The sequence below is a fragment of the Larus michahellis genome, chromosome Z, assembly GCF_964199755.1.
Source record: "Larus michahellis chromosome Z, bLarMic1.1, whole genome shotgun sequence".
In the NCBI taxonomy this organism is placed as follows: Eukaryota; Metazoa; Chordata; class Aves; order Charadriiformes; family Laridae; genus Larus; species Larus michahellis.
Window position 1 is genome coordinate 1003304 of NC_133930.1, and position 18034 is coordinate 1021337.

Here is an 18034-nt window from a genome sequence, read left to right on the forward strand (position 1 = left end):
TTGAACGGCGGCACTACCAGGGCCGTAACATCAGTATGCGCCCCGTTAGGACACGAGGGTGCCCTTCCGCATCCGCTGTGCTGCTCTCCCTTTCTCCCTGGTTCGGTTTGGATCATGTGGATATTACTGCGGACACCTGCGAGAACATGAAACAGGGAGAGGTGTATTCCCGCTTTTAATTTAAATGATCAATACCGAGGCTCAGAGTGCCCCCCAGCCCCCCAGCTGCAGGCACAGCGTTTGATGGAGGACGTGTGCATTTACTTAAGAGCAATGGATGGTAGCTTTTCAGATCTGAACTCAAATGACTGTAAACCAGCTGGAAGCCGGAAAAATCGGGTAAGTTATTATTAATTCCGTCACTTAGGCAGCCTCCAGGTCTCACACCAGCTGCGGTAAGACCTGCGTGTGTAACCTCAGGTTCGAGGTTGCTCTGATTCCCTCCTGAGCTTGGCAGCCGCTGATGGGAAGCTGGGAGTACCCGGTTTCTGCTCCCTCCTATGCCTCGGACTGCTCCTGGTTAAGGCCATTTACTGGCACAAATGTTTAAAGCAAAGGAATGACGAATATTTAATCCCGTGTCAGATACTAGGTTAAGTTAATGTAACAAAACAATTACTATCCCTCGTCTATAACCCTTTCCAACTCTTAACAGAAATGATACTCTCAGTAAAGAAAACATTGTCTGATATTTAGCTTCTTCCAGGGTATTTGTATGTAGGACTAAGGTGTTTATCCAGCAACACGGAGAGCCCGACTCCCCGCGTATGTGCACAACACGGGCACCCCAGCGAGCGCCAGGACCCGGCACCTTCCGCAGTGATTTTGGCACTCGCTCGTGCTGAATTTTTTTCCCAAACTCCGAGCGGTATTTTTCAGCGCTGAGCTCATGCAGGGCTTGTTTACCTGTTGTTGAGGACGGCGAGGCAGGCTTTCCAGCCTCTCCCCGCGAGCCAAGGGCTGGAAACTTCCTTTATCCAGAGATAAGAGCGGAAATTCTCCTCTAATCCCAGGGCTCCAGAGGCTGCGTCTCTGAGAAAACGCTCTGTCTTGCAAAGACCTGTGAGAAAACTGAGGGAAAGAGGAGAGGCTGCCCTTCTGCCGAGGAGAGAGGCACCGCGGCGGCCTCCCCCGCAGCGGAGAGAAAAACGAGGGGAGGGGATGCCCCTGCAAAGGCTGTGGAAGGAGAGGTACGCTTAAATTAAAATAAAATGTTGGCACAACGATAAACGATACCAAATCAACTTACCCTGAAAACCAGAAGAAATTTCCGAACCGTTACTGATGGTAATGATGTGTCTCAGCCTGGAAGTGACCCGCACGGAGCGCACGAGCTGTGCAGGACAGGTGATAGGCACCGGGAATATTTATCTATGCTTCCTCCTTACCACCAAAAGTCAGGAATAAGGTTACGGAGTTTTTTTCCTCCCAAGCCATGCCCTCTTTTCACGTGCATTGAATTTGAGCAGAACAGGAGGACATTTGTCCATGGCTGCTGGACCTCCGGTAGCTTGAGGAGGTGGCAAACCTCTGGAGACCCCCTCCATGGCATCCGCGCTGTGCCGGTGCCATCTCCGGGGCACACGCAGCGATCTGGCAGCGCCTGGCGGGGAGATGCGTGGCCTCATCCCCTGCCACAGGTCTCCAAAACCCCGCGTGCCGCACCTGACCTTCCCAGCACTGCTGTCCTCCTCTGGCCACCGCCCGCACTTTGTGCCCTTCAGCCTGTGCCGTGCACCGCGTAACTGGGGCTTGAGCATCGGCAATCGGTTACAGCCGGTACCGCCGGGTCTGTGTCCTCCCAACCTACAAATCCAACTGCAAATCCGCATGATTCACCGGCTGCCGGCGCTGGATGAGTTTTGTTTTACCGTCTATGCGCAAAGCACTGGTGCGTCGTGCACCAGTGATGTTTATCATCTCTTGGTGTACGCACAATATTTGGCTGCTGTTGGCCCTGAGAAACGTGCTAATCAAAGCCACAGCCCAGCAGAGCTCTTATGTGTGTGCTGAGCCCCAAACCTGCGCCTAATTCCGTTCCTCGCCGGAGAGGGGGAGCAGCACACGCTCGCCAGACGGCTCGTGCCTTGGGTTTGCCAAAAAATTGCTCCTGTTGGGCCAAGGTGGGTGGCAGCGCTGGAGTTTTCTTACCAAGTGAAAGCTGCAGCAGCAGAGTTGGGGTGGCTTTGTCTGGGGCAGCGGTGGCAGCCCCTCACTCCCTGTGTCCCCCCGAGCTTCTCTGCCTCCTCAGGGACCCTTATTGCAGCTGCAAAGGCAGCGGGGGGGAGACTTAGTCCTTTCCCTGGCCCTGACGTGCCCCCAGGCTCCTCCCCACCTGTGCTCGCCTCTAGCCATGCTTACCGCATATATATATCTTAGTATATATATGTTAATAAACGCACTATATCTACGCAAATAGCTATACGCAGACACACGCGATACATCTGTGTATATAAGAGGCTGCTTCCTGCGCTGGCTGTGAGCCCTCGGGTGCCGAGGTGTCCCTGGGCAGGAGCGGGAGAGCAGAGCCCCCGGTGCCGGGGCTGGAGCAGGCGGCGAGGGGCTGGAAGCAGGCACACAGCGCCGCTGCCCACAACCGCAGCGAGGGAAACCGTCCTGTCTTTTTTTCTCACGACTGATCTTTGATGGACCCTATAAATGTCTGTCGCAGCGCTGGCATTGCCGGTGACAACCTCTGGTGTGGCACCCTGCGGAAACTTCGAGAGTTCCACTGTGTTATATCCACCACTCCCTTCTCTCTTATTGACGCGTACAAAGATTCAAAGAGGTTTGTAGATGTAAACCCATGTAACGGCGGAGTTTAAGATTTTAAGGCAAAATCACGGCACGGATGTTGAAATTATCCTCGTTGTGGCCATTTCTGGGCTGGGGGTGGGACCTACATGCGGGAGCTGATCCTGGTTGTCTGGGCATGGGGAGGTGCTGGTGAGGCACTGCCTGACCTCGCTGTCTGTTGGCAGCATTTCCCCCATGAGGAAGACCCCAGGTCGACGGTGGCTTTGAACATCAGCCCAGCCTGGGCTATTGGGGCCGTGGTTGTGCCGTGCCAGTTGTCCTGGTACCGTCACCCGCGCACAGGGATGCAGAGCTGGGGGCACCCTCAGGGTTTTGGACTGCAGCCTGCTCCGCGTGGTAAAAACAGGGTGTAAAACATGGCTAGAAGTGGCGTTTGAAATGCTTTAAACTGTATTATTGCACCACAGCAAGAGCAGAGACCATTAACAGGGGGCGGCCAGGATGGCAGAGCCCGGGATGGTCGGGGCGATGGGCAGCACCCATGGGTGCCGGTGTGTGCCCGGAGGGCTGGCATGGGGCTGGGGTGTGCCCCAGGACCCCCTCCTCCTGCTGCCCGCGGCTGCCCCGTTAGCTTTGTGTCCGCAGGGGACGGACACATCCCAGCCGGCGCTGGGATCCCCAGTGCTTGATGGGCTTCCCGGGAGCCTCTGGGGTTCATCAGTTCCCATTCCCACTCTCTCCTCTTGTCGGCTTGCCTGTTTATCTACAATCTGTCTATTTAAATTCCTTCTAAACAAGATGGGAATATCTTTATGCCTGTTTGTAAGAATATTGTGCATCCATCTGTTATTTACATCATTCATTTTCCTGAGGTGTCTCCAACAAATCCTGGCTGGATGCTCTGTATGTGTTATTAATAAAACAGCTGTAAAAATATTAACTGTACGGCCTAATTGTCAGCCCTGATTAAGAGCCAGATTTATCCCCGAACGGATGCTGAGCCACAGAATGTGGCTGTTATCCAGGCCTGACCCTTGCGGCCCGCTCTCCGCTTTGCTCTTTGAACACTTGAGCTGGGGGGCTGCAGAGCGAGCCCGCACCCCGCTGCATTCCCCTTTGTTTCTCTGCGCGGAGGCGCCGCCGCTCATTTTATTCCCTTAATTTGCCGCTTCTCCCTCGCTGTAATACGGCATTGCTTCGCGCCGTGCAGCCGCCGCGTCGTTCCATGCGGGGTGAGATCGCAGCGCTCCAGCAGCCTCTTGCTTTAAACATCTGTCGGCGCAAAGAGGGAGCTCCGAGTGTTTCCTCCCTGCCTGGGGGAACCTAACTCCATTTTCACTGACTCCCAACGGCCAAATCCCCCTTGAGGGCCTCAGCTTCTCTGCAGGGAAATCTGGGAGGTGCTGCCTGAAAAGTAAATTTTGCTGCTCTTTTTGGGGAGCTTCACCTTCGGGGAGCAACCCGCGCCATCGGGCTTTTTCGCTCCCGGCTCTTTTTTCTAGCCGTTTTTGAGGATAAAAGGATGCTTCTCCCTGCCTGTCCCTGCCCTCCCCTGCCTCTGCGCCGGCTGAGCCTGCCACCGTTCGCTGGAGAAATCTAAAAATACCTCCTGGTGCCAGAAATACCAGGGTTTTGTCCTTCAAGGGCTGCGCCGCGCACCTGGGAGACAAACCAGAGCTCGGTGAGGCAAACTCTGAAGAGGTTTACGGAGAGGGAGGGAGTCCTGAAGGTGATGTTAACCCACAATCACGTCGGGGCCGCTCGCCCCAAGATTTCCCACATCACCCCCAAAATCAGCTGCCGGGCCGGGTCTCAGCACCGGGTAATGCAGGTTCACGTCGTAATGTGCCGAATTTCAGTCAGAAGCGCCCAATGGAGCCCTAACTGCTTTGCTGCTTCAGAAATGTTTGCCCACTTGCTGGTTTAAAGGAGCATAAAATTCATCAGGCTCCATAGGAATGTGTTTGCTTTCACCTGTGATGACTTTGGTGTGTGTCTCTTCTGTAAGAGCACATAAAAACCACGGTAGGACAACCAGAGGCACGAAACCATTGCCCTACCTCACTCAGGCTGATGGTATTTAATTCACCGGGCCGTTCTCCTAAAGCAAGCACATTATTTATAGAGGAAAATATCAGGATTCAGCCCAGAATAGCTATTTTCATTAATTTTTAGTCCGAGTACCCTTGCAACAGGTGCCTTTTAATTTCATCCTGTGGTCAAAACTTGTCCTTGCCGGTTCCTCCACCTCTTGAAGGGTGACCTATGGTGAGAGTTGAACCGCTCCAGCACCTTCTCCTGGTGCAGAGACATGAGGAGAGCGAGGAAAAATGCGAGCGCGGTGCCAGCGGGAGCGCAATGCCTGCTGCTGGCGTCGGCTGAGCTGTTGCACAAGAGAGGGGTTGTGCAAACCCCGCCGAGAGCCACCACGGCCCGCGCACAGCACTGGTTCCGCACCAGGGAAAGAGGCATCCCCATTGCAACGCTGCTTTCAGACCAGAAACGCTTTCTAAAGCAAGGGGCTCGCCGGGATTTGGTAAGAAAAAAGTCTTTTTTTTTTTTTCCCCCCTGAGATCTGTGGACACTCAAGATATTCCACTTTTTTGGAGACTATTAGCTTTTCCTGAGTGAAAGAAAACTGAAATTTTGCTAATTTTAGTATCGCCGAGATGAAGAGCCATCGCTGCGTTTCACTCCGAGTTGTGCTCTCCCAGGAGCTGCAGCCTGAAGATGAGTGTTTGTGGCACTTTTTATGTTACCATGGGGATTGCTATAGTAACAATTCTCCTAACCCTTCATTTATTAATTTACTTTGTTATAAAACTAAAGGTAAACCAAATATCCAAAGAAACAATAGCTTTAAAGAGATTTCGCCGTCCCCGCCATCCACGTTTAATGTTGCAGCGAAAGGGCCTTGAGTTTGTGTTTAAAGGACAACATTTGCGGATAATTTAATACAGTCAAAGGAATGAGATTCCACAAGGTTTCCTCCGAGACTGGAAAACAACAGCTGATCTATGTCATAACACATTACGGCGCGCAGCAGTTTAGCAATCCTCCGGCAGAGCATCCCTGGGCAGAGGGGAGCCCCAGCCCTCCCCGCATCCCGCCGCGGCAGGCAGGGCACGGAAGGCTCCGAATCATCCTTGCTGCCGCCGCAGAGCCGGGGGACGCCGGGCATCGGCGCAGCGCTGGCATCTCTGCCCAGCAGCCCGGTTCCGCCATGGCCAGGAGCGGGGATGGGACGCCGGCCCCCGGGGCTACCGGCTCTCCCCATGGCTCTTGTGCCGGTCCCGGGGGTGCAGGCGAGTTGGGAAGGAAACAGGCGGCAGCGCTGCATCGTGGGGAAAAAAGCAGGCGGAGACACAAAGGAAAAGCCAGAAAGTATTAAATATTTTTAAATGCCTGTTTTATTTTACAAGGTGCAAATATTACACTTTGCAGTTACGTAGTAAATACCAGATTACTAGGTAATTATGCTTAAACATTACCAAGTACCGTACCTGCAAAAATAATTGCTATATTAAGGGCAGTTATTCAGTCCCTCGATAACCCTACAGTTTAACAGTTAGAAACAAGTATATCATTTATTCTCTTCACATAAAAGCTACCGGCCGTTCAGGTATTGCATATGATCAATAGAGGTTTTTAATGGAAGTGCTGCTGATCTAACCTAATAACCAGAGTATCATAAAAGGCAATAAGCAGCTTAAACCAACATGTGAAGCACAGTCTATATAGCAAGAGCGGGAGCTGTTCCAGGGCCCCAAAGGGTCTTCAAATCACTTTATTTTTATGGGGTAAACGTAACCACGTCAAAACCAAACTTGACATTTTAAAGTGGTTTAAAACTCACTGTAAAACTCTACTCTGGGCACAAGCTTTCTTTACAAGGTCTCAGCCCTGCAGCTATTGTTGTGTCTCTGCAGTTCAGCTCTCTTGGCTTCGTTTTCCATGAGTGGCTTGTTGTGTTCTTTTTTTTTTTTTTTTTAACTAAGAATTTTATTTTATTGATGTGCCTTTTTTTTTTTAAAGGAAAAAAAACAATTTCCTCTTTTTGTTCCATGTTGCGTGTTAGGTCTCTTTGAAAGATAGCTCGGCCATACTGGGACGGATGCTTTGTTAACCCACAGAGCTGCGTTTGCCCCCCGCTAGGCCAAAGTAAAGGCTGAAGCCAGGAGTGTAAAACCCGGGATTTCTAAAGCTGGGTCAGGCAGGTTGGTCGCCAACTGCCACCGCTTTTCAGTGGCGTCTCCATCCTGTAGGTACCTTTGCAGAACCCCCGTGCAGACGGTATAGGAGAGGCTCTGCCAGCCCCGGATGGGTGAGGATGGTGGGTGCGGGGGTGATGTCCAGGCGCCCTGAGGAGTGATCCGCGGGTGAGGATGATGGGTGCAGGGGCAACGTCCAGGCACCCTGAAGGGTGACCCAGCAGCAGGACCCCCCTTGACCTGCTCGTCCCTTCCCTGCACATGCGTGGTGTCACTAAGCGCACGTCGCTGCGCCCAGAAGTGGTCTGAAAAAAGAAGGGAAAAAAGGAACCAGTTGACTAAAAGGTGAACTTTGCGTTTCTGCCAGCACAGCAAAGGAGGCTTTCCAGCTTGGTTTGGGTAATAAAGCTTTTTATGCAGCAACAATGAAAGCACACTGCGTCTGTGCACTAAAATGTGTACCTATGCCAGCAAGGGAAAGTCCCAAATAAATCATGGTGACACAGAATTTGCCTAGGTTGGAAGGGACCTTTCAGATCGTCGAGTCCAACCATCAAATCTGATTCCCTGCAGGATAAAACCAGGGTGCTTAAAACAATCTGGGAGGAAAACTAGGCGAGAATAGAACTCTCGGCAGAGTATTGATATCCCACATAGATTTTAATTATGCCAATTAAGCTGTCCAGTTTCTGTAATCGGAAGTGGGAGGGAAGCAGAGGTGGCAAGACACGGTGCCATGTGCTGCACGCGAAGCGGCCAGCTCTGCGGAAACACTGCGAGGCCGCGCGTATGGACTCACCAGTACATTATAAGCACTATATAAATATAGTGTGGGAAACGGGTATTTCACAGATACCGAGGCACCTTCCTCCGTGTGCCGGTGAGGCCCTTCCACCGCCCGTCCTCCCGGTGAGGAGCTGCTGCAGCGATCCCGGGCTGTGCTCCATCAGACGTGGTGGCTTCTCCTTCCCCCTGCGCCCTCCCAGCACCACGCACGAGCCCATCTCCTCCTCCTGAACGGGGAAGCACTGAGCCCTTACCAGACTTAGGAACTTTCTTTTGGAAAAACTCCTTACCTAAACTGGGGGAGAGGTTACCCCTCACATCCGCAGGGTGACTTGAGACTTTATCTTCATCCCGGAGGCCGGAGATGCCTTCTGCTGGGGGACACTGGGGAAGGACCGGGGTGGTCAGTCAGGGTGTGCATCCAGCCAGAACCCTCCTTAGCTATCTGTGGCACAATTTTCATTGCCCTCCTTACGGCCTTGCCCTGTGTAATGCCCAGAGGAGCGGGGTGCTGGGGAGGTGAAGGGGAGCTCAGCACCTCTCTGATTTCTGGTGACCAAGCGTAGCGCTCACACAGGTCCAGCTGCGAAGGAGGCTCCTGGTGATGCCAGAAGTTCCTTGGTCACCCTCAGTAAAGCGTGACCTTGTGCTGGGACAAATGTCCCCGTGGCAGCAGCTGTCTGCAGCACATCACTGTGTTTTCTCCCGGCGGGTACCGGCATCGCCTCCCCCCACCTGCACGACCCGCTCTGCAGCACCGCTGGGGCTGCACAGCTGCAAGGAGCTGCCTTGGCTTCTCGCTCATGGGCTGCTGGATTTTGGCAGAAAACTGCAATTATTCCAGTTCTAGATAATACCTGCCCTCCCGGAGGCGAGGAGCCCAGCAGGTCCCTCCTCCCGGCACTTCGGATCTGGGGTGATGCTCAGACACAGCTTCGTGGCAGGACCTGCCCGGCGCCTGAGGTGTTCAGCAGAGTGCCCACGTGCCGCTGGGTCCGCGCCAGCCTCCTCCTGCAGGCAGACCGTCCCAGGGGCTGGGAGAAGCAAGGTCCCCCGTGTGCCGGCGGGTGACGGCACCCTTCTTGGCTGTGCCGAGCCCGCTCGGTGCGAGTGACGCGATGCGGAGATAGCTACGCGTAAAGCCAGCGCGAGGAAATCTGTCTCTTTGTGAGGGAGAAAATGTCATTCTCTACTTAGTGCTACTTTGCATATTCTTTTGTGAACACGAAAGCGTTGCTGGCAGCAAAAACTGCTTTTCTGTGAAAGTTAGAGGGTCACAGCGCAGGTGGAACAGCACGGAGGGGACAAACAAGGGCAGCTGTGTTCCTTGGCATTCTGCTTGGTCCTTCGTCACCCGGGGGTCAAACACGTATCCGAGCCGTTCAGCCATCAGGGATGGGTTCCTACCGGGTGCTTTGCGTGGGCACAGCCCCTGCATCTCTGGCTGGCAGGTTTTTCGGTACCTCTGGGGACCCCAAGGGGTGCCCCGGGCAGGCAGAGGCACGGCGGGCTCAGACCTGCTCTCAGCTCCGCTCCTCTCCCGTGGCACCGCTCAGCATCCCATGGTGCTGCTCCGCATCCTCCGGGAGCGGGACCACGTCCTGCCCGTCGCTTCGCAGTGCTCTGGGGCCAGCGGGTACGGCGGGGCGAGTGCTCTCAGCAGCCACGGTGTCCAAAAAGGCGGCTGGCGCTGAGCCAAAGCAAAAGGAAAGATAAAGGGAAAAATTGATAAAAATCGCTAAAAATCATGCTGGACTGCTGGAGGCAGCAGAGAGGGTGCGTGGGGCTGCAGCGAGCGATGGGGAAGGGTGGTCCCTGCAGTGGGGTGGCCTCAGGAGATGACCCAGGAGCCGGCTCCACGGGGGGCTGCCGCCCGCCGCCCCCCCCCGCCGCAACGCTGCGTCACCGGGCAGAAGTGGCTAACGAATCTCCATATGGCAGCCGGCTTCTGTTGGCGGCCCCAAATCGAGTTAGGATGAGTAAGTGGAATTATATTTCATTGTTATTTTTAATATTTGAAATTTAGCCTGTACTGGGGGCGCGGCGTGGCTCGGTTTGTGAAGTACACACATAATAGCAGCTCGTGACATGATCTCCGTTTCAGAGGAACCCAGGGAAATGTCACACGGAGAAGCACATTCCAGAAAGGATTTTATTTTTGGTTTTGAGTTCTCAGTGGCTCTCATACTGATTGAAATGTTGTAAATCTAAGGTAGCAAATTCTATTAGTATCTCGTTTGCAAGAGTCTTAACTGTGAAGAACGACTTGGATTATTTTGAAGGGAAGGGAAAGGTTTACGTGCTGTAGTGCCAAATCGGAGGGAAATCCAAGTGTCCCAATGGAGGCACCCCACCACTGAGCACCTCATTCTGCAGTGACAAGGATTTATCATAGAATCATAGAACGGGGTTGGAAGGGGACATTTAAAGGCCATCTAGTCCAAGACATCTTCAACCAGACCAAGCTGCTCAAAGCCCCGTCCAACCTGGTCTGGAGTGTTTCCAGGGATGGGGCAGTCACCACCTCTCCGGGCAACCTGGGCCAGGGTCTCACCGCCCTCAGGGTAAGAAATTTCTTCCTTATACCTGGTCTGAATCGCCCCTCTGTTATTTTAAAGCCATCACCCCTCGTCATATAGCAACAGGCCCTGCTAAAAACTTTGTCCCCACGTGCAAAGCTGGGATGCAAGCCGCAGCCTTGCTTAAATAGGGCTGAGGAATATGAATCATATGGTGCCTTTGGAAACTTTACTCCTTGTCTAGAGAAACCATTTACAGCTCTTTCAGATTATAAGACATTTTCTGCCCTACTTAGAATTGGGGCAGATTTCCAAAAATGTTTGGGTATTAAAAGATATGTCGAAGTTCTCACCGGGCCCTTCAGAAGCAGCGAAGCATTGACACCTGTGACAGTGAGCAGCCTAGTTTCCAACCACCTATCCGGGGCCGGGCTAGAAACTTTACTTTTAAAGGAGCGATCCCCACGTGTCACAGTGCCAAGCAGATCAGCCCCCAAGCCCCAGATCCTCAGAAGGTATTTTGGCACCTCTGAAGGCAATTTCTTTGGACACGGGTGTTTGCACAGCCAGCAGGTGTGTGCCTGGGGCCAGCGGAAGGGAGCGAGTGGCTCCGGAGGAAGGCTTGGAGCATCCACGGTGGCTGAGATGTGGCTCTGGGGGGGTTGCACGGGCTGGAGCTGAGGGAGGTGATGGCAGCAGGCAGTGCTGTGGGCACTGATGAGCCTCCTGGGGAGGACTTCTCCTATGAGGACAGGCTGAGAGAGTTGGGGGAGTTCAGCCTGGAGAAGAGAAGGCTCCGTGGAGACCTTCCAGCCCCTTCCAGTCCCTCAAGGGGCTCCAGGAAAGCTGGGGAGGGACTCTGGAGCAGGGAGGGGAGCCATGGGACGAGGGGGAACGGTTTTAAACTGGAAGAGGGGAGATTGAGATGAGATATGAGGAAGAAATTCTTTGCTGTGAGGGGGGTGAGCCCCTGGCCCAGGTTGCCCAGAGAAGCTGTGGCTGCCCCATCCCTGGAGGGGTTCAAGGCCAGGTTGGCCGGGGCTTGGAGCAACCTGGGCTGGTGGGAGGTGTCCCTGCCCAGGGCAGGGGGTGGCACTGGGTGGCCTTTAAAGGTCCCTTCCAACTCAAACCATTCTGTGAGTCTATGACTTCCCAGGAATCACCTTGAAAAAAGGCCCCTCCCTTGGTGAGATGGTGGCCAACCTTCCACCAACTGGGGATGTCACACCCTTCCCGTGGGTGACGCTGTGTCAGGGATGGGGACGAGGGAGGTCCATTGGATTCGCTGAGTGTACAACGCCCAGCAAAACTTCCCTCATCCCCTGGAATACTGGAGCACAGTTAAGTCATGTTGGCTGAGGAGCGAGGGAAAAGTGGGAACGAAACGGTAAAGGAGAACCTGGAGCAGAGGCTGCCGTGCGGAGGTGTCCGGGCGGAGGTCCCCTCAGCATAATGCTTTCTCAGAAGTTCTGAAAAACTCCATTAGCTCTCTCCGCTTGAAGGTGACATTTATTTTCAATTCTCCCCACAATATGATGATGAAATTACATGAACTTTAAATCAAACTTTAGTGCGACAGGATAAATAAGCCTCACAGCTGACTGCACCGAACTGGCATCAGAACAATCGCGCCGGCGCTGCAATTTTATCATCTTAACAAATGTTTGTTTTCCATTTGCATTTGACAATGGAATTAATAAACTCTTTCACCAATTTAAGTTTTATGAAAAGTGTACCCCACGGCTCGGCTCCTGACCCCACTTATCTCATTTATAGAATTTGTAGCCCTTACAGAATGGTAAATGAGGGACTTCCATCGCACGGTTTCAAACACCTCCGCTTCCAATTTCCGTGGTAATCGTAAGGGCGCTTAACAACAATGGTCCATTGATCTGGTTCGTCTCTTACCTGCCCTGCAGCCACCGGGCAATTGTTAAATGCAAAAGCCACAAAAGCAGATAACAAAATAGACCATTAGCGTGTAGGCTTTGGCCACAATGGTTTCAATAATAATTAATATGCAGGATAGCTAGCCGTGTCACACACCATTTCAGACTCGAATTGCATCTGTCAGTCCAAATTCTGCCTACATGCGAGGCATCCAGCACCGAATCTAGTTAGACAGCTAACTGAATTAAAACAAAAATCTACAGATGCATGATAAATGCACAGGATGCTATGTCACACATGAATGACTTCTGTGCAGGCCAAATGACAGATGTATTTCCTCGACTCCAGGCCAGACTCCAGCACAAACCACTCTTCATTTATCAATAATTGGGCCTTAATTTCATTTGGCAGTGCTAGAGCAGCATGCTCAGCTTCCTCTCCAATAGACTAACACTAATTAGACTTTTTTTTGGGCATCAATCTTTTTATTTTATCCTCTAATAATCAACCATAAGCATAGCTATATCTTGCCTTTTTCGAGGGACATGGTAGGCTTTACCCATAACTCATTATTAGCGATAATGGAATGGGAATGGGAACCGTTCTATTATTTATGTCTGAGAGAGCGAGCGGCACCGAGGCAGGAGCAGGGGATCATATTCTGCCTATTCACATTGAATCAATGTCTCGATTCGTTTGCCACCTCTTTTGAATGATAAATGTCATGTTCTATTAGTCCTTATATACCAAAAAGGGGATTTTAGTTAAAAAGAGTGTACTTATCAGGGAGATTTTTGGGGTAGAGTTACATACAGGCACGGCAATTGGGATGTAAACGTGGCACGCAGTATCCAGGCACTGGGACCATTAGGGTTCAATCCTGGGGACCGCTGAGTACTTCTGGGTGGTGCCGGGTGTCTCGATTCCACTCAGTAAAAAAAACATCTCCGTGGGAATTACAGGCACCAGGCAAGACTGGGTTTCTTAACTTCCCGGGTTAGTGATGGCAAACTGTAAGATCCAAAAGAAATGGATCTTATATACATTTTTTCCCTATTTGCCATCACACGTGTGTACACGTATGCGGGTGTATGTATATACATGTGTACGTACTCCCACATATATTTATAGGGAAATGAAAGAATGTTCGTGAGAGCATCCATATGCATAAAGGCAGAGATCGCATAATCGTACGGCTTATTTACACCACACATTATGCCACCAGAGGATTTATCCCCGCAGAGTTGAGCTCTGCAGCTAAATTCCCCGCAGTTTCGAATGCAGTGATTGAACTGACCTTGGTTTACATAAGTTTTGATGGTATCACCCGTCTTCCCCATAAGCTCAGAGACGAGCATGATCTCTCCAAAGCCTTTTCCTGCCTTGGAGTGACAGACTGAAAAGGCTGTTCCCGCTTGCCGAGAAGCCCTCAGCGTTAGGTAAGTGTTAAGCCCTACTGATTTGCTCCAGGGATCGGTGCTGTTCGGCGCCGCTCGCGCTCCCCTCGGTGCTTTCGCGCGGAGCGCTGTGTTTATTGGCACAGAGTAAATCAGCGATGTGGTCCTCGGGGCTGATTGCTATGCCCAGATGATCTGTTGGAGTTTGCTGCGTGATCCAATCTATGGCATAATTGAAGAGGATGAGGAACAAAATTCATCCTTGTTTCACCCCAGTAACTACGCCAAATTCAACAGAGAGCTCTCCATATGGTCCAACACAAGTTAGGTAATGTGTATATTATGCCATAATAAATGAAGTCTCATAGGTCTTTGTGGCTAGTTATTATCAAAGATCTTTCCTAGCAATTCACTGTGATTGGAACAGAATGCAGCAACTGGAAAAATGATAAATAGTGCTGCCGCGCGGTTATGATAGTGATGGAAAAATCTGGGCTCGCAGTCTTCTGCTAAGTAACAACGTGCCCACATGTGTTCGCTCTCCACTTTTGGAAAAGTCCAACCGTTCCGAATTGAAATTCATTTATTTACGGGATGAATGCAGATGTATTTCAAGGGCCTCTTCCCAAATAAGCTGCGTAAGTCCTGGGAGACATCTTATCCCGGAGGATAAGAAACCTGGGAGCGCTCATTAGCTCTGGTGGTGTTCCAGCAAGCGAGCGAAGGCAGTGCATGCCTGGACTCAGGCTCTCCGGTCCTTTTACTCGGCGCCACCCAAATAAGTGCAGTATTTAGACACTTCTTTAAGGATTCAAGCAGTTCCTAAAATTTTTTTCTGGTTGGGAACACACTCAGATTCACATCCTCCTTCTCCTTCTTTGTTGTTGCTATTTTCTCATTATTACTATAATTAAACTTCTTATGTAATAACTAAATTTACTCTAAGAAAAAAAATGTTCAGATGGGAATATCAGATAATGGAACAATATTCCACGGGGGCAGCAGAAGTGCCATCGAGGATGTATTTAACTACATGACGAAGCCCCTGGAAAAAGTTGGTTTTCTCTCCAGCTCCATTTCAATGCCCCTAAGTGCGTTAAGTGGCCGTATATTATGTTGCAGTTCTGATAAATTATAGAATTATTTGTCGCTGCTACCCTCTGCCGCAGAGAACTTTATTGTCGGTGTGATACCTGCCTTGCTTATTTATTTATTTCACTCGATGGGAGCAATAAGGAGGCTCCTTCCCCCTGGTCCAGGCGCTCCTGGCTGTTACGGGCACGTCTCTGCAAACAGCGAATACCCAATAACCTGGAGGAGGTGCAGCTCGACTGCTTCCCCGAACTGGCGTTTCTTACCCCAAAAGCGCCTTTTTCCCTTTCTCATTATTCTATTACGTGTGGTTTTCAAAATCGGGGTTTACTTCCCGACCACACCTTTGCTGTTTAAGTAACCCCAGAGAACAAAGTGCTGGGGTTTTTTTTTTTCATTCTGGACATGAAAGCAAGAAAGACCAAATCCTCACAGAAGCCCACCCCAACTCAATAGACTGATTACCCAGTTCCATTCCTGATTATTTGAAGATGTGCAACTCCTTCTACTGTCCATTTACTCAAGCTGCAAGCCTGCCACTTAAAAAAGATTTGTTAATAAGGCTTCAGTGCCACCGGGCCCTTAACATTTCTTTTTGCCTATAAACTAATTTTATTGTTTTACTATAGTGAGGAAAAGTGCCGCGATAGTCTTGGAACGAAGTGTGTTACCCTATTAAAGATAAATAGCTGATTAACAAAATAAGGTTTTTAAATAGTACCATTTTGGAGAAAACAAGAGGTTGCTAAGCTTTGTATTATTTACGGAGCATTTTCTTTCCTTTGTGCTTCTTGACGTCCAACTTCTCACCCTAAAACTCAGGGCAGCGGCTGCAGCAGGAGGTGCGGGCTGCGGGGCTTTGCCCCCACGCCATCCCGGGGGGGGCGACGTGCCAGGGAGCTCCGGTCCTGCCCAGGCCGGGAACGCGGAGCCGGATGGCTCATGGCAAAGGACCCTGCTGCAGGCAGGTGACATTCCCCTGGGGGCTCAGGGAGCAGAAGACCCCCAACGGGCTCTGCGGGATGCTCCCAAGCATCACCTGCAGGCTGGAACCCCGGCGACGTCGTTCCTGTGTGCTGAGCCCAAGAAAGCTCGGTGCTTGGACCGATGGCATCTCTCCGAAGAGCAGGACAAGGCCGGTGGCACGATGGGGCAGAGCCCGTGGTCCCTTGCACCCGGTATCCCGCGGCCGGAGGGGAGCGTCCCTGGAGCACCCACCGCACCTTCCCTCCTGCTGCCCCCACTTATCGATACCTTCCTCCTTCCCAGACTTTTCTGGTCTGTTACCATGGCAATCCCTTGCCTCAATAGGGTCCTTGTGAACTTGTTTACCATCCCAATTATAACATTTTCAAATCCAGGCTGATTATGACAGCTCTGTGTCGCCCATCTGTGCCTGATCCGATCAGCACTTCCACAACAATGCATTGGCAGGTCACCACCGCCCCGCAGCACGCGCCCCCCCACGCTCCCCGCAGCCGGGAAGAAGCAAATTTAGATGCTTGCGGAAAGTGGAGGATTCGCCGCTCGACGCCCAGCCTGCGAGGCAGACCAGGAGGGCAGAGGCACAGCGAGGGGGCAGTCGCCGTGCTGGCAGCTCCCGAAATTCCTGTAAAGAAAGGAAAATGTAAAAAAGAACTTTTCTCTTGACTTTGAGATCATAGAATCATAGAATCGTAGAATGGTTTGGGTTGGAAGGGACATTAAAGACCATCTAGTCCACCCCCCTGCCCTGGGCAGGGACACCTCCCACCAGCCCAGGTTGCTCCGAGCCCCGGCCAACCTGGCCTTGAACCCCTCCAGGGATGGGGCAGCCACAGCTTCTCTGGGCAACCTGGGCCAGGGGCTCACCGCCCTCACAGCACAGAATTTCTTCCTCAGATCTCATCTAAATCCCACCTCTTCCAGTTTAAAACCGTTCCCCCTCGTCCCATGGCTCCCCTCCCTGCTCCAGAGTCCCTCCCCAGCTTTCCTGGAGCCCCTTGAGGGACTGGCAGGGGCTGGAAGGTCTCCCCGGAGCCTTCTCTTCTCCAGGCTGAGCCCCCCCAGCTCTCTCAGCCTGTCCTCATGTCCCTGCTTGTGTCCCGGTGGGATTAGACAGCATGGAAGGAGGCTGCCACACCTGGCCGGCGATGCCCAGCCCTGGGACACAGCTTGTGCCACCAGACCCTTCGGCTGTTAGAGGAACTTTGACCATCTGAAAATGGTCAAGTAGTGAACATGCTGATATAAACCCCGCAAGTCCTGCAGGTGCAATCGAACTCCCGCTGTAATAGTTACAGTGCACCTACACTCCTCCCTGCACAGCTCGCGTGAGGCAGCCTGATATTAACAGTCAGTAATTGTTGACGGTGTTCCGGCGGGCACGCGAAAATTGATTTTTTACAGCGCTTGGCTTTCAGTAATAGAAGTATTCCCGGGCACCGCTTGGGAAATCCCGGACCGCCCTGGCCACGGTGTCAGCACGAGGGGACCGCGTCTGCCACGGAGAAGACGTGTCTGATCCTGTGCTGTCCTGTGGAGGGCAAGATATTGGTGCAGTTATATCAAGGTTTTATTCGGCCATTATTAAAATATGGGTAAGAGACAGACATCAAGAAAAAAGCAAAACCATATTCCTTTTCCTTTGCTTCTTTTTACGACTACTGTTCCAAAAATGTCGTGGTTTCACATCCTTTGGAAATAACCCACTTTTTCTAGTAAAAATGCAGTTTGTCCAAGGCATCGGAGACCGTCTAGCCAAGGAAAGGTTCAAGGGACAGGTAGTGTCTCTTACAGTCGGCAAAAACCAGGCCAGCTTTGAGGCACACAAGCCCTTCTTGAAACCCTGCACATTCGCAGCTAAATTTCAAAAGAAAAACCTGGTAATTTAACAAAGAGGGCAGGGAAAGGTATGAGAAACCAGAGGCTTTCACGTACCCGCCAAAGAATAGATTGGAAGGGGTGTCTTGATCCTATGGGCAGGAAGGTACTGAGATCCGTGGTGGGAATTACAGCCAAATCATTTCAGGCTGGAGATAAGCAGGTTTTGGTAGAAATTTTCAACAGGGATGAAAATGTCGCCATTGGAAGCGTCTAGCAGGGACTATAATAGAAAGCCTGTCCCTTCGAGCCTTAAAATCAAGACAGATATCCTTCTGGAAGAGTTTCTCTAGCTCAGCGGCAGGACTGTGCTGGGTGCAGCTATTCTGGGGCTCGGATTAAATTAAAGGATGATAATGGTCCCTTGTCTCTGAATCTGTAACAGAAAAGTACACTTAAAAAAAAAATATGTGCTGGTGTCGCTTGTGCCAACTTGTGACTCAACTGCAACATGCGCATATTTCTCACAGTTCGGGATTTTTCCAAATAACTCGGTGTTCTCAATGGGTTCATTATGAGC

General features: G+C 51.6%; 1 long non-coding RNA gene across 1 annotated transcript; it reads right to left on the reverse strand.

Annotated features, from left to right (window-relative positions):
• Positions 1 to 6156: 6156 nt before the first annotated feature.
• LOC141736218 (uncharacterized) lies at positions 6157 to 9638 on the reverse strand. Its single transcript, XR_012584921.1, has 3 exons — positions 8612 to 9638; positions 8045 to 8138; positions 6157 to 7273 (listed from the first exon to the last, which is right to left on the reverse strand). It is a non-coding gene; the product is annotated as an uncharacterized LOC141736218 (long non-coding RNA).
• Positions 9639 to 18034: the final 8396 nt, after the last annotated feature.